Consider the following 16,987-nt stretch of genomic DNA (forward strand, 5'->3'; position numbering starts at 1 on the left):
ATGTCTCATTTTCTTATCATTGATGTTTACTCTCTTGTGTTTCAACAATACCTTTATCAAATCCAATACTTAATAAGTTTTCTTCAAACTTCATATCATTAGAGACCCAATATCATTTTGAGCTACCAGATTACTTTCCATAAAATATGTTTGGACCAAACAAAATTTCCTACTACCTCTATTTCACAAATCCTAACCCTCAAATCTATCCAATAACTAAATTGAATTTTGTGGCATTCACTAATCCTTTTTAGTCATTGTTATTCCATCCACACTCAATATCAGTTCATGTCACTGGAAACCCAATAATCATTTTATATCATATTCCATGGTTATTATTTGTATATGTATATGTATATGTGTAGGATTTTACAAGAAACCCATAATTTTAATGGTGTTGATTCAAAGCAAGGACTAATCATTTTTTTTTAAAAAAAATTTATAGGGGCCCCACAGCAACAAATTATGACGTAAGTTCCGCCACTTGGGCAAACCTTAGCTTGGCACTCTTCCTAAGTGCAATGGAAGCCACCAAACTAGGCCATGGGTCTTCTTGATCGCCCATTGACCCCGTCCAGGTAAGTAAAGCAAGGACTATTCATTTATATCACAACAAATATTTCGCATCTTACCTTCAATTGTAAAGACGATCGTTGACTGATGGCCGTTGATTGAAGAGACGAGTTAAATGGATCGTCGTCAGCTGAGGAGACGGACTGGTTAGTGAGGGTAGCAAGGGCGTGGGTGGGAGTCAACCGTCGACTGAGAAGATGGACTGGTCGGAAGGGCATGGGTGGGAGTCGACCGTCGACTGAGAAGATGGACTGGTCGGAAGGGCGTGAGTGGGAGTCGACCGTCGACTGAGAAGAAGTGAAATTTTTTTAGGTTTAAGTTTAAGTGTTGTCGAGAGTCTTTTGACGGCTAGAAGGAGTGAAACTATATTAGGTTTTTAGGTTTAGATTTTTTTTTTTAATATTATAAGGAAATTAATATAATATTATATATAATATAATTTTTTAAATATATATATAATTAGGTGCGGATTGGATTGGATCGGTTACTTTTTGAGATTAAACAACATCCAATCCGCACAAGTGCGGATTTCAAATTTTTCAATCCAATCCATTCCGCACAAGTGCGGATATCCGTATTTTGCGGATTGGATTGGATGAGATTATTTTACAAATACACCAAAATAACAAAAAAAATTAAAAAAATATGATTTCACGGAATTAGTTCCTGATGGGACCCTTGTATTCCCAGGGGTTTGTACAGTAGGGTCTGTCACCGTTGGATCACTCTGATCCACCAAGCCTTTATGGGTTTGCACCACCATTTTGTGTGCCTGTTAAGATTGGAAACAGAATAAACTTGGGTTTTTGCTCTCAATGAAAGCACCAAAATATTGACCCTACTTTTAATCAATGACAGTAAGTCAATTATGAAGCGATTAGAAATGTAATAAAACAGAGCAAAAACTAATAAGTAATAAAGACACCAAATTTTGAAGAGATTAAGCCCCTTTATTACGGTAATAGCCTACTCCTCTTAGATTGTATTAACTTGAGAATAAAGAATACAGTGTTTTCTCTCTCAAAGCTCTTACAACGAAATATCTTAGTATTTCTCTTGGTTCTCTTTCTAAAGCAATTCTTTCGATCCTTTTTACCATGAAGCTAGGTCACTATTTATAAGGTCTTAATGCATGAGGGAAAGTTTCCCCTTTTGCTTACAATGTCTATAATAGGAAGAAACATCTATTACATAATTAGAATACATGAAATGGGGGATTGAGACAGCCTATCGTATCCCTCTAATTTGATCCCATGATTGTAGGAATTTTCTTCGTGCTTGGATTCCACGATATCAATTCTGAAGTAGAAGTCTTGCTGAATAGTTTAAAAAACCAAACTTGCCATCTGCCCGGGCAGTTTGCCCTTTACCCTATTCGTGTAAGTAGACTTTCCGTGTGCACGTGTGCTACCCCAAACTTGTTCGAAATACTCATCTCCGCCCAGATACAAGGAATGTTGGACACGTGTCACTCGTACGTGTTGCCACGTCATAGTGCAACAAATGGGATAACATTTCTGTAATTGAGAAAAAAAATTTCCTAAGGCCTATTTTTGACAATAAGCCTTAATTTCTTCTAAGAGGCACATAATCATAAATTAATAATTAAATTCTTAATTATCTACTAATTCTCATAATTTAACTATGTCGTCATTACAATTCCCTTCAAATTCCAAGTAACACACAATGTTCCAACGGTTGGGGAAGGGTGTAAAGTAACACAGTTATGAGGAGATGTTTGGAGCACTCGAGTATCCGACTAACACTCTGCATTTATTGCATGTCTAGGGATTTAATTTCAGAAAATTGGAACTTACAAAATTGTAAATTAGAACTTATGGGTAAATGTTGTCTATATTTTTTTTACTAAAATACATGGCAAGTAGAGAGTAAACCACGTGTCTATGGGGCTCGCATAGAAGACATAACAAATCAATATTAACATTTGAAATCTAAAAAACATTCGAAAGGCATGGGGGTGTCCGAGAGTGCACAATGATTCCAAAAGGATTCTTGAAACTGATTTCAAACTCTATCTTCTAGGAGAGTGAGTGCCTCCCGAATCATCTAGTGTTTGAGAGCTACCAGTGTTCCTGACACATCTCCTGAGACAAAGCACTGTAGATGACTACTTCAGTGCATACGAAAAAGTGAACCTGCTCTCAAAGAGAAGATGTCTTTAGGATTTAGCCTATACTTTTCTGACATTCTGTTTTCTTATGGACGCTAATTGACGACTACTCCTTGTGCTGTCCCATCAGCCGTGTAGAAGTTAAGTCTTGTCTCACCAAATTCCTACTTCAAAGCTTACTTGATGCACACATCACAAACATCATTTTCTACACCTATAGTAAAGGTCATGTAGAGCCTAGAGGTAAAGGGAAGGATAAAGAAAGAATGTAAGTGGAAAGGGGGATCGAAAATCCAAAAAATAAAAAATAGTAAAAAAAAAACTTAAAAACTTCAAAACAGAATATGCTCAATTGTAATGACAATATTACTCATCAATAAAAGTGGTTTGTGGATTAAGGTTAATTAATACCTGAACCACGTAAAAATACTCTTCACTACATATAATTAATTTTCCTAAAATAAAATTAAGGAGTTGTCGAAAATCTCGGTCAATAATAAAAAAAAATAAAAAAATAAAACTAAAAAAATAAGAAAAAAATAAATTAAAATTTAATATATATTAAAAATTTGATAAAGCTATTATTATTATTATTATTATTATTATTATTATTATTATTATTATTATTATTATTATTATTATTATTATTATCTTAGAACATCTCTAATAAAGTGCTATAAAGATGTTGTATAAGTATTTTTTTAGTCCATGTTCATAAAATTAAACTCTAATAATAGTGTATAATGTAGTTTAAATTTAACACATACTAGAAATTGTGCCAAATTTGAAACAAAATATAGGAAGAACCAAATTTTACACCGCAATAGGTATCATTCTCTATTATTATTTTCCCACTCATTAATGTAATTAATAACTTTTTACATTTATGTATTTTAACAAAGCATAAAGCACCAATAGTCACGATAATAACCTCACTTGCCTAGCTTAACTAATTCTCTTTTATAGGCGAGAAAAGCAGACGTGAAGAGAGAGGAAATATCGCGTAGAGGAGAGAAGGAAATATCACGTATTGGCTGGAACCTTCGTGAAGTTTTTGCGATAATCCACAGGCGTCGTTCCACCGATCAACGACGCCCAACGTCGCCGAGCAGTCGTCTGAGAGTGGTTCAAGAGTGGTTCGATTCAGTCGTATTTGAACATTCTACCCATACCACATGTTCTCTATGGTGGCTATTTGATGTTGGAATTATTTTACCAGGATCTCAAATCTACTCACAAGTATGTTATTTAACATCCTAAATATGAACTTCTAAAACGATATGAAATAAACACATATAAAGTATGAGAAACCTTACAGTGGTTGCAGCGGAATATAATGTCTCCTTCCGCTCAGATCTCTAACCCTTGTATCCTTTCTGTCACAGAGTATCACCAAGATCTGAGCCCGAATGTCCTTATGTTGAATTTGGATTCTTCACGATCTTACACACTATGATTGAGGTACCACTTGATGTGTGTGGGCACTACTCTATCACTCAAGGGTTTCGAATTTTAATAGTGAAGAAGAAGACTTAAAGTGGCGGCTAGGTTAGGGAGAGAAGGCACTCAGTTTTTCTGAAGAAAGATGTATATTTTTCTGAAGCAATCACTACCTATTTATAGCAAACCGCTAAGGTAAGGTTAGAATTATTTGGCATTAAAATAATGAAAAAATAAATGATAAATCCCTATAAGAGTGGCCGACCATGTAAGTGGATAATGAGCCCCACTTTTGCAATTTTGCTGTTTTATCATTTCTGCATCTCTTTTTCTCAAAAACGCTAATTTTCCAATTTAACCATTTAAATGTCAATTCCAATTATTTAATAACTAAAAATTAATTATTAAATAATAATGTCATTTAATATATTTATTAATTAGACTAATCAAAGTCTCTTAATTAACAAATGTACCCTAGAAACTTTTTCTTCACAATTTTGCCCTTGCTTAGTGAAAATGTCACTGACTTATTAATTCTTTGTTGCATCCGCGCATAGAACTCAGAATTGCACTCTGAGTTATATAGAACGCTCTATATATTCCACCATATAGATACGCTATTAATTATCCATTGTTATAATCCTAATTTGATCAATGACCCTTTATAGATGATTTACATTGAATATGGATCCAAATTATTGTAACACCTTTCAATGTATTTTATCCTTAAAACACTTAGCTCCGTATAAATGATATTTCAGCTAAGTGAAATGAGTACTCAACCATTTATTCCTGTTTAGCTAAGCTCGAAGGAAATCATCATTTCACTTTCTATTTGCCAGAAAGAAGCTATAGACTCTATCTTTATGTTTAGCGCTCCCACTCAATTGCACTACCATGTTTCCAAAAAGTACGTATCACCCTGACCTGAAAGTAGGCTTAACTAACAATTTAAGGAACATGTGTAATACTTTTGATATTGAACCTAAACATATCAGGATTAAGATCATTTGATCTAGGATCAACTAGGTGATATTGAATTGAACAGATTTTACGGTAACTTTAATATATCTGAATCAAAGTTCAATATCGGTCCCTTCCGATGCATACTCCATGCATCCAACCCAAGCTTTACTTTAACCAATGCTCTGGAAAGAACATAGCACTTATCCACAGTGCAAGTAAACTATGTTGTAGATTTTCATATCAGTTAAACCTTGTGTTCTTGTAAATCTAGGAATATATATTCAATCACATAATCTTGATTACTTTCCATTGTGCTGACGACACAATAAACAAGAATATAAATGTGAAAAGGGTTTGGATGAATTTATAAATCAATTAGACAAGTAAATGATAACATGAACCAAATGACACCCAAATGAGTGATAAATACTTCTGTTTCTTTATTGATTTAAAAGAATAGGAATTACATTGAAATGGAGTTTTATTTAGGGCATAAAACCCAACAAAATCCCACTTGCACTAATATAAAACTAATCAGTACATATCAATTAATCCTAAATTCTGACAGTGATTTTGAAATGTAGTTCCTGCCAAGACTTTGGTGAATGGGTCAGCTAGATTGTCCTCTGTGTTCATTTTCTCCACCAGTACATCCTCTCTTGCCACATATTCTCTGATGATGTAATATTTCCTTTCTATATGCTTGCTTCTCTTGTGGCTTTGAGGCTCCTTACTGTTGGATATGGCTCCAGTGTTATCACAAAGCAAAACCAAAGGTTTTTCAATTCCAGGAATGACACCTAGTCCGGTGAAGAACTTTCTAAGGCAGAAAAGTTCTTTGGCAGCCTCTGTTGCAGCTATGTATTCTGCTTCCATGGTAGAGTCTGAAATTGCAGTTTGTTTAGCACTTCTCCAAACCACTGCTCCACCCCCAAGAGTAAACACCATCCCAGATGTAGATTTCCTGTCATCAAGAAATGCCTGGAAATCTGAATCAGTATAGCCTACAGGATTTAAAGCACCACCCTTGTAGATTAACATGAATTGTGTTGTATTCTTCAAGTATTTTAAGATATGCTTAATAGCTTTCCAATGTTCCTGTCCTGGATTTGTCTGATACCTGCTCACGATTCTCACTGCATAACAGATGTCAGGTCTAGTGCATAACATTGCATACATTAGACTTCCAATTGCTGAAGCATAAGGAACCTTTCTCATGTCCTCTATCTCTTGAGGATTAGTGGGACACTGTTCCTTAGATAGATGGATACCAAATCTAGAAGGCATATGCGCCCCTTTGGCGTTGGTCATGAAAAATCTCTCTAAAACTTTATCAATGTAAGCAGTTTGAGAGAGAGCAAGGGATATGTTCTTCCGGTCTCTGATAATCTGAATACCGAGAACATAGGCAACTTCACCCAAATCTTTCATTTCAAATTGAGTGTCTAGCCATTCCTTGACGTCAGTCATTTTATTCACATTGTTGCCAATGATCAAAATGTCGTCAACATAAAGGACCAGGAATACTACCATTTGGTCACCCTTGAGTTGGTAAACACAAGGTTCATCTTAATTCTGAAGAAAGTCGTAGGTCTTGATGATCTCGTCAAACCTTTTGTTCTAGGAGCGAGAAGCTTGCTTAAGTCCATAGATGGATCTATTGAGTTTGCAAACTTTCTTTTCCTGCCCTGGAAGAACATAGCCTTCTGGTTGCTCCATATAGATGGTTTCTTCAAGAATTCCGTTAAGGAAAGCTATCTTGACATCCATTTGTCAGATTTCATAATCGAAAGCGGCAGCGATGGAAAGAAGAATTCGAATGGATTTGAGCATGGCGACAGGACTAAAAGTTTCCTCATAGTCCACACCTTCTCTTTGGGTGTAACCCTTGGCGACCAGTCTAGCTTTGAAAGTTTCGACTTTGCCTCCAGCGCCTCTTTTCTTCTTGTAGACCCACTTACATCCGATTGGATGATAGTCGTCAGGTGCGTCTACATATTCCCAGACTTTGTTCTTTTTCATGGAATCCATTTCTAAATCCATGCCGGCTGACCATCGTTTCCGTTCTAGACTTGCCATTGCCTGTTTATAGGTTAATGGGTCGTCATCAATACCGTCACCAACGACCATATTGATTTCACCATCCAAGCAATAACGAGATGGCTTAGTAGAAACCCTCCCACTACGACGAGGTGCGGTGATCTTCTGAACAGGAACTTTAGCGGTAGTTTTCTCAATTGTTTCAACTGAGGGAGTGGGATTATCCTCTTCTTGGGAAGGAGAGGACGGAACATTAGAAGGAGCAATATCTGAAAGCATTTCCTCTAATACAACTTTACTTTTCGGTTTGAATTCTTTAATATAATTTTCTTCAAGGAAAGTAGCATTTGTAGAAATAAACACTTTATTATCCTTGTAACTATAAAATAGTCCACCCCTAGTCTCTTTAGAATTTCCGACAAACAAGTAAAATTTTGTTCGCGATTCCAGTTTGCCTTCTTTCTTTCTTAAGACATGAGCAGGGCACCCCCAAATTCTATAATGGCGTAAAGAAGGTGTATGACCATTCCATAGTTCGACGGGTGTCTTAGGATCTGCTTTAGATGGAACAACATTTAGAATGTCATTTGCCATCTGTATAGCATATCCCCAGAATGACGTAGATAGAGTTGAATAACTCAACATAGACCCAACCATTTCCAAAAGAGTGTGATTTCTTCTTTCTGCTACTCCATTATGTTGTGGAGTGCTAGGTGCAGTATATTGGGATTCAATTCCAAGTTCAATTAAATGATCTTTGAACTGCATATCCATATATTCTCCACCCCTATTAGTTCGCAAGATCTTCAATGTTTCACCTAATTGGTTTTGAGCCAAAGCATGAAATTCCTGAAACTTTTCAAACGTTTCAGATTTCTTTTGCATTAGGTAAAGGAAACTATATCTAGAGAAATCGTCAATGAAAGTGACAAAATACTCATAACCACCTCGGGCTTTGACATTTAGGGGTCCGCAGACATCCGAATGTACTAACCCTAGGGGTTGTTTGGCACGCTCTCCCTTTGCAGAGAGAGAACGTTTGATCATTTTACCTTTTAGGCATGACTCGCATACAGGTAATTCACCTAAGGCGACATCTTTCAATGGACCGTCTTTGGTTAGCCTATTGAGTATATTATAGCCAATGTGACTTAAACGTAAGTACCATAGATAGGTTTGCTCATCATTATCAATCTCTTTTCTTTTTAGGTTTCTAGGTTTAGCAACATTGAAAAGTTCGTTGTTTAGTGCGAATTTTGTATCCGGTCTCAAAACATAAAGCCCTTGTTCCATGTAAGTAACACATAATTGAAATCCATTACGAGAAATTGAACAAAAAGTACTCGAAAAATTCAAATTATAGAGATGTGTTTGTAAACATGAAACACTAATCAAGTTTCTACTAAAGTTTGGAATAAATAAAAAATTTTCTAAAAGTAAAAATTTCTTTTGAAACTTGAGGCGGGCTTTTCCTCTTGCTTTGACCGATACTAACTGTCCATTTCCAACTTTAAGCTTTAACTCTTCTGGGTGCAGATTTTCCCAAGTTTCAAGCAGCTGCAGTGAAGAACAAACATGGTTAGTAGATCCAGAATCAACAATCCAGATGGATTTGTCATTCTCTAAAACACATGATTCAAAGACAAAAGTATTACCTTCGTTTGAATTGTTTAGAAGCCTGGGACATCGTTCTTCATGATGTCCCTTCTCATTACAATTCGAACGTAGAAGAATATAACTATCAATTGTATTTGAAGAAGCAGCTTTGTTAGAAGCTTCATGCTTAATCCTTTTCCTCTGATTAAAGTTTGCAAAACCAGGATGTGGCATTGCAATCAGATTCCGTTCATATGCTCGTAATTCTGCTTCGAGCTTATCCATGTCGGAAGAGTTAAAATTGTTGATCATGTAAGATACAACAAATGTATTGTACTCTAGAGGAAGACTATTAAGTATGAATTGTACCCATTGTTCCTTTGATAATTCAATTCCAAGTAGATTTACCTTTTGGAACTTCAGATCCATCATCAATAGGTGTGAGTTTATGCAACTACCATGATGCATTTTCACACTATAGAGTTCATTTGCAAAAGCATTTACTAGGAGTGGGTCGGGGTGTGGGTTGTTCATATTGGCACTACAAATATCAATAAACAGAAGTAAGGTTTTGGTTCAAAAATTCATACACAAGTTCAGAAAATAACAAGAAATCACATATATTTATAAAATACTAAAATTTAACATATTTTATTTTCTAAGGTTTTCAATAAACTGATACAGTGTCCCGTTTAGGCGAGAGTCAAAGCATCATCCACTGATTAGAATTGTCAATTCATCTAAAATGATAAACATTCTAGCAACCTTTTATTCGATCGAAAAGAGAATCTGACGTTGTCCCGTTTAGGCGAGAGTCAAGGTCATTCCTATTTCATGAGCCTCCACCATTGTTTCATACTTTTGTAAGCCCTATAATAGTCGCCACCATTATGGTGATCTATTCTAAAATAAACACTTACAAAAAAAAAAATACTTATCTTTCGAGATTCTACGGCGTTAAATTGCTAATTAACGTTCCTCCATTAGAGGGGATTACTCACTAAAATAATTAATTATGTAAAACCAACAATAGAGATCGAATGTCTCTTGATTAAAGCTCATTATTTAAAAATATATATTTTATTTAATCATTTATTTTATTCTATATTTTAATAATGAAAATAAAAATTAAAGTTGGTTAATTGTAAAAAAAATTTAAAAAAAAAATTCCAACTTTAACTAAATTGTCAATTGTTTAATTAAAAAAAATCAAAATTAAATAAATAATTAAAATATAATAAAATAAAATTTGAAAATTTCTAATTTAAGTTGTTATAGATAAATCTAAAATATCCAACTTAAATATTTTTCAAATAACATTTAATTAAATATCAAAAATTAAGTTGTAACCACCTAATTTAAAAGATATTCTATTTTAAATTGATCTTTATGAAAAAAAATCAACTTAAAAAAATATCTTAAGAATCTTCAATAACCAATTCCTAGAATTCCTCAACTTAATTTTGAAATTTCAAAAGATATTCAAATTTAAGTTAACAAATAAAATCAGTTAGAAATAACTAATTTTCAACTTAAATAGGATATTTAATGAAATAATTAAAATAAGCTTCAGAAAGAATCTAGTTAGTTATAATTCTATATTTAATTAAATACAAGAAAAATACATATAGTTTATCTAGAAATAATTTCATTAAACTAAGTGTGTTTTTCTTAAATTAATTTCAAAATATACGAATGAAAAATAAATTCCATTTATTTTGAAATTAATTACGTTGCTAATCAATTTTATTAGGTTAAACTAATTTAATTAACTTAGTACAATTATCCAAATCAGGCAAATGGGCCTTCACAGTTGGGGTTGTTCGTGTGAGGGAGGGCTGGGTTCAGTATGCCGTACCCACTGCTATTGGCCCCCTAACTCTCACACAAGGCCCAAAAGAGAGGAATTTAACCTTGAAATGAACAACTGTTATTAATTGAATAGGCCCAAAAACCTAAATGGACCTAAATAAAATCTATCATGGTGTGACATTTTATTTAGCAACCTAGTTCATCTTAATTAAAAAAAATTAAATGAACAACCTATATGCATCTAAACATAAAGTAAACATATAGGCTCACACAGGCACAAAATTTGGATGGATCCTATCATGTTACTAGGTCAGACACAAATGAAAGAAGAATGTAAAATTTACTTGTTACAAATTATTTACTTGATCTATTGACAATTGGACTATGGGTTAAAATCAGATCATTGGATCTGTCAACAAGTTAACCATGGCAATTTAGATCAAGCAATAATAGGTTTTAGAAAACTTACAAACAATCTAAAACACATACTCCTGCAACAAGTTGGATAGTTGGATGTATGAATTATTTAATTTTAAAATAATTAATTAAAAAAAATCGAAAATAATAAATAAAAAATATATATTTTCGATTTTTTTAAAAAAATTAAATAAAAATAATTATTTAAAATTAAACTTACAACTTTGAAAAATTAGGTTTAACTAACTTAAATATATTTTCAAAAAAAAAAATGCTAACTATCTTTTAAATTTCATGTTATTTTATAAATTAAATATTCAATAAAATAAAATGATAATTTAATATCCTTTTTTCTGATTTTATAATTTAATTTTAAAAAAATAACAAAATTTAAAAAGTTAGCAAAATATCTTATCTTTATTCAAAATATCATGATTATAATAATCTTATTTTAAAATTTAAATAAGGTTAATTTATTTTAAAAAAATAATTTAAAAAAAAACTAATATCTGACCTTAAATTTAAAAATAAGATTAAATAATCAAAATTTAAAATAAGATAGATAATTAAGCAAAAAAATATATATATATTTACCTATTTTCAAGTTCAAATTACACTAATATCTTAAATTAATTTTAAAAAATTCAATTAATTTAATTCTGAAAATTAGAATTGAAATAAGAATAGTAAATATCTAAATACAAAACTACACAAAAAATCGAAAGTTAATTCCATGAAATAGCATGAAAAATCGAAGAAAACGAAAAAAAAAAATGTGAGTTGTACGGATGGTATGCACAGCATACCATCTGCGCGCGCACAAGAGGAGATATGGCCAAGAAAACTCGGCGCAAGGTGGTCCTTGCATGATTTCCGCGCGCCGAATGGGGTATGAGACACCCCTGTGCGTGTTGCTCGGACAAAATCTTGTCCGAACACGCATCTGGCCGAGTGAATGGGCCATCCGCGCGCGCGTGGGATAGGTGATCACCTCATCCTTTTTCAAATCTTCAAAAAATCATAACTAATTCAAATAAAATCGAAATTGAGTTCTGTAAAAAAGTGAATTGCTTAATTTTTTCCAAACTATCCAATAAAAATAATTTTAGAAACGAAAATTCAATTATTTTCATTAAAGTTTCACAAGCATCAATCAATCATCATATAACACACAGATCAACATGAAACCGTCCAAATCACACACAAATCATTTTAAGTCCAAATTTCTTGAAAGTAAATCAATTATCATGGCTCTGAGGCCAGTTGTTGGAATTATTTTACCAGGATCTTAGATCTACTCACAAGTATGTTATTTAACATCCTAAATATGAACTTCTAAAACGATATGAAATAAATACATATAAAGTATGAGAAAACTTACAGTGGTTGCAGAAGAATATAATGTCTCCTTCCGCTCAGATCTCTAACCCTTGTATCCTTTCTGTCGCAGAGTATCACCAAGATCTCAGCCCGAATGTCCTTCTGTTGAATTTGGATTCTTCACGATCTTACACACTATGATTGAGGTACCACTTGATGTGTGTGGGCACTACTCTATCACTTAAGGGTTTCGAAGTTTAATAGTGAAGAAGAAGAATTAAAGTGGCAGCTAGGTTAGGGAGAGAAGGCACTCAGGTTTTCTGAAGAAAGATGTATATTTTTCTGAAGCCATCACTACCTATTTATAGTAAACCACTAGGGTAGGGTTAGAATTATTTGACATTAAAATAATAAAAAAATAAATGATAAATCCCTATAAGAGTGGCCGGCCATGTAAGTGGATAATGAGCCCCACTTTTACAATTTTGCTGTTTTATCATTTCTGCAGCTCTTTTTCTCAAAAATGCCAATTTTCTAATTTAACCATTTAAATGCCAATTCCAATTATTTAATAACTAAAAATTAATTATTAAATAATAATGTCATTTAATCTATTTATTTATTAGACTAATCAAAGTCTCTTAATTAACAAATGTACCCAAGAAACTTTTTCTTCACAATTTTGCCCTTGCTTAGTGAAAATTCATAAACTAAACATAGTCTAATTTTAGAATTATAATTGATTAATCAAAATCAATTAACTGAGTCTTACAAGCAGTATTATCTCAACTAGTATGGGGACCATGGGCCTATATATCCGAGCTTCCAATAAGCAGACCAAGAATTTACCAAGTAAATTCACTGACTTATTAATTCTTTGTTGCATCCACGCATAGAACTCAGAATTGCACTCTCAGTTATATAGAACGCTCTATATATTCCACCATATAGATACGCTATTAATTATCCATTGTTATAATCCTAATTTGATCAATGACCCTCTATAGATGATTTACATTGAATATGGATCCAAATTACCGTAACACCTTTCAATGTATTTTATCCTTAAAACACTTAGCTCTGTATAAATGATATTTTAGCTAAGTGAAATGAGTACTCAACCATTTATTTCTATTTAGCTAAGCTCGAAGGAAATCATCATTTCACTTTCTATTTGCCAGATAGGAGCTATAGATTCCATATCTATATTTAGCGCTCACACTCAACTGCACTACCATGTTCCCAAAATGTACGTATCACCCTGACCAAAAAGTAGGCTTAACTAACAAATCAAAGAACATGTGTAATACTCCTGAGATTGAACCTAACCATATCAGGATTAAGATCATTTGATCTAGGATCAACTAGGTGATATTGAATCGAAGAGATATTACAGTAAATTATCATATCTGAATCAAAGTTCAATATCGGTCCCTTCCGATGCATACTCCATGCATCCAACCCAAGCTTTACTTTAACCAATGCTCTGGAAAGAACATAGCACTTATCCACGGTACGGTGCAAGTAAAATATGTTGTATATTTTCATATCAGTTAAACTCTGTGTTCTGATAAATCTAGGAATATATATTCAATCACATAATCTCGATTACTTTCCACTGTTCTGACGACACAATAAAAAAGAATATAAATGTGAAAAAGGTTTGGATGAATTTATAAATCAATTAGACAAGTAAATGATAACATGAACCAAATGACACACAAATGAGTGATAAATACTTCTGTTTCTTTATTGATATTTAAAAGAATAGGGATTACATTGAAATGGATTTTTATTTAGGGCATAAAACCCAACATTTGATTCAATCACTCTTCCAATTATCTCATTTATTAATTTACTATTATTAGGTTAAGAAAAACATATATGGATTGCGGTTTCTTAGTTTTTAAGTCCTACTCTGTTTTAATTTTTTATTTCATTTATGAATTTTCTATTATAAGGTTAATTCCAATAGTATTTTTAGGGTTAGAATTATAAGGAGTACTAACCTTAATTAATTTTAATGTTGTGATCGTGTTTATATGTTTAAACTATTTTAGTTTTTCCCATTAATCTTGTCTTTTGACATGGTTCTTTAGTCTTTTCCTTTTAGTTTTTTCTGGTTCGAGTCTTGTCTTTTGGCATGGGTTGTGTAGTTCGGAATCATCATGGTGTTATGGTAGAAGCATTCAAGAATGGGAAGATTGAATGTGTTCAACCCGAAATTGCTGAGATAATAGGCATTAAAGAAGCCTTGAGTTTGATTGCAACTCATTCGTGGGATAGAGTCATGTTGGAAACAGATAGCTTGGTGTGTGTCCAAGCGATTCTCAGCGGTATTTTTATGCCTTCACAGTTTGGTATTATTGTTCAAGATGTTCGAAATTTACTTTTGGCTTTATCTTTTGTTGAGTTGTGTTTTGTAAAACAATCTACAAATAAGTTGGCTCATTGCTTGGCAAGAGACTCTTGTTTCTCTACAGGTCGTGTGCTTCAGTTGGAGGATTGTTCCTCTGAAGTGCATTCTATTGTTTTGAACGAATTTATTAATTAATAGATCTTATAATTTTTATTCAAAAAAATAACTTTTTACATTTTAATTATGTATTTAATAAAATCTTTATACATTTTCAATCAAAACTTAATGCTTTTGTTAACTTTTTTTTTTTTATACATTTTTATCAAAAAATAAAATTAATTTTATCCTTAAAGCATTAGACCACAATTATAAATTTGAGCTAAATATAACATTGATTTATTTTTCTGAACCAAATTTAGCATAAAATTTACACCGTCCATTAGAGATGGCCTTACATTGGAATGATTTTTCCTCTATTTTAAAAGAATAACCATTCTACCAAAATAGCGTAAAAATTATATTAAAATAATATTTCAATACTTTAAAAATACAACTAAACAAAAATTAATTTATTTCTTTTTTATTTCATTCTATTTCATTTGTAGGAAAATCATTCTATTTTTTAGTATTATTCTTGTGTAATTGTTGTAATTCATTGCTGCATATTTTTAGGGTATAGTTAAGAGTTTTATTCTGTTATTATTATTTGATTTTATGTCCCTTTTAAGGGATTCTTGTACATGTTAAATATTTTAACATGCATATTTCTGAGAAATAATATAGAAAAATTACCCTCTTTGTTGACTTGGTATCAAAGCCAACACACAACCCTAAACCCTAATCCCAGCCTGCCTTTCTCTAATCCCTTTCCACCATGTCTGAAAGCAGTGAGTCAGCCACCACAAAAATTAATCCCTCTAAGACCACTATTGTTCTAGCCCATAAGAAAACAATTGAGAAAACCCAGATTTGTAAATTCTTGGCTGGTCTCACTGTTGAGTATGATGAGGCAAGGGGGAGAATTATTGGAAGGCAGCCCTTACCTTCTATTGGCGAAGTTTTTTCTGAGGTTAGAAGAGAGGAGAGTAGGAGGAGTGTTATGCTCGGAAAAAGGGTTGTTGGCACTTCTATTGAAGGATCAGCCTTTGCTGTTGGAGGAGGCTACAGTAAGAACACTCCACATCTGCCAAAACCTGATGAGAAACCCCGTGTTTGGTGTGAATTTTGTAATAAACCTCGCCATACTCGAGAAACCTGCTGGAGAATTCATGGAAAACCAACAAATTGGAAGAGTAAGGCAGAAAGAAATAGTCGCAACCCTACTGCAAATGAAGTCGAGGCTAATCCTTTCACTAAGGAGCAGATGGCTCAACTTCATGCATTGCTGAAATCCACTTTGTCCTCATCTAGTATTCCTAATGTTTCTGTTGCATAATCAGGTAAAGAAATAAATGCTTTAATTTGTTTCTTTCCAAATTATGCTCCTTGGGTAATTGATTCTGGAGCTTCTGATCATATGACAAATTCTTCTAATTTGTTTAACTCCTATATACCTTGTTCAGGTGATAAAAAAGTTAAGATTGCAGATGGTAATTTCTCACCTATTGTAGGAAAAGGTCTTATAAGATTCTCTGAAAGAATAGATCTTAAATCTGTTCTTCATGTTCCTAATCTAACCTGCAATTTTCTGTCTGTGAGTAAATTATCAAGGGATTCTAGTTGTTGTGTAATCTTCCATGAATCTTATTGTCTTTTTCAGGACCAAAGTTCAGGGAAGACGATTGGCGGTGCTAGGATGATAAATGGTCTCTATTATTTTGAAGATGATATTTCTAAGAATAAAATTGCTCATGGGCTTAGTAGCATCAGTTCTTCTTCTGTTTATGATCAAATAATGATTTGGCATTATAGGCTAGGTCATCCTAGTTTTTCTTATTTAAAACACTTGTTTCCCACTTTGTTTAAAAAATTGAATCCTTTGTCTTTTCAATGTGAAAGTTGTTTATTGGCCAAAAGCCAACGTAAATCTTATTCTAAAACTATTTATCATTCTTCCAAACCTTTTTATCTTTTTCATAGTGATGTTTGGGGACCATCTAAAGTCACCACTAATTCTGGAAAAAAAAATAGTTTGTAACTTTTATAGACGACCATACTCGTCTTTGCTGGGTTTATTTGATGAAAGAAAAAAATGAAGTGGAGCAAATTTTTTCAGCTTTTTACAAAATGGTTGAAACTCAGTTCCAAACAAAAATCAGCATCTTATGAACTGATAATGGAACTGAATACTTTAATAAAATAGGGTTGTACAGAAATTTTCGTAAACCGCCCAA

General features: G+C 32.9%; 1 pseudogene; it reads right to left on the reverse strand.

Moving 5' to 3' along the window:
• Window positions 1-443: 443 nt before the first annotated feature.
• On the reverse strand, window positions 444-586 carry LOC115696167 (U1 spliceosomal RNA; annotated as a pseudogene).
• Window positions 587-16,987: the final 16,401 nt, after the last annotated feature.

The sequence above is a fragment of the Cannabis sativa genome, chromosome 6, assembly GCF_029168945.1.
Source record: "Cannabis sativa cultivar Pink pepper isolate KNU-18-1 chromosome 6, ASM2916894v1, whole genome shotgun sequence".
Taxonomy (NCBI): Eukaryota; Viridiplantae; Streptophyta; class Magnoliopsida; order Rosales; family Cannabaceae; genus Cannabis; species Cannabis sativa.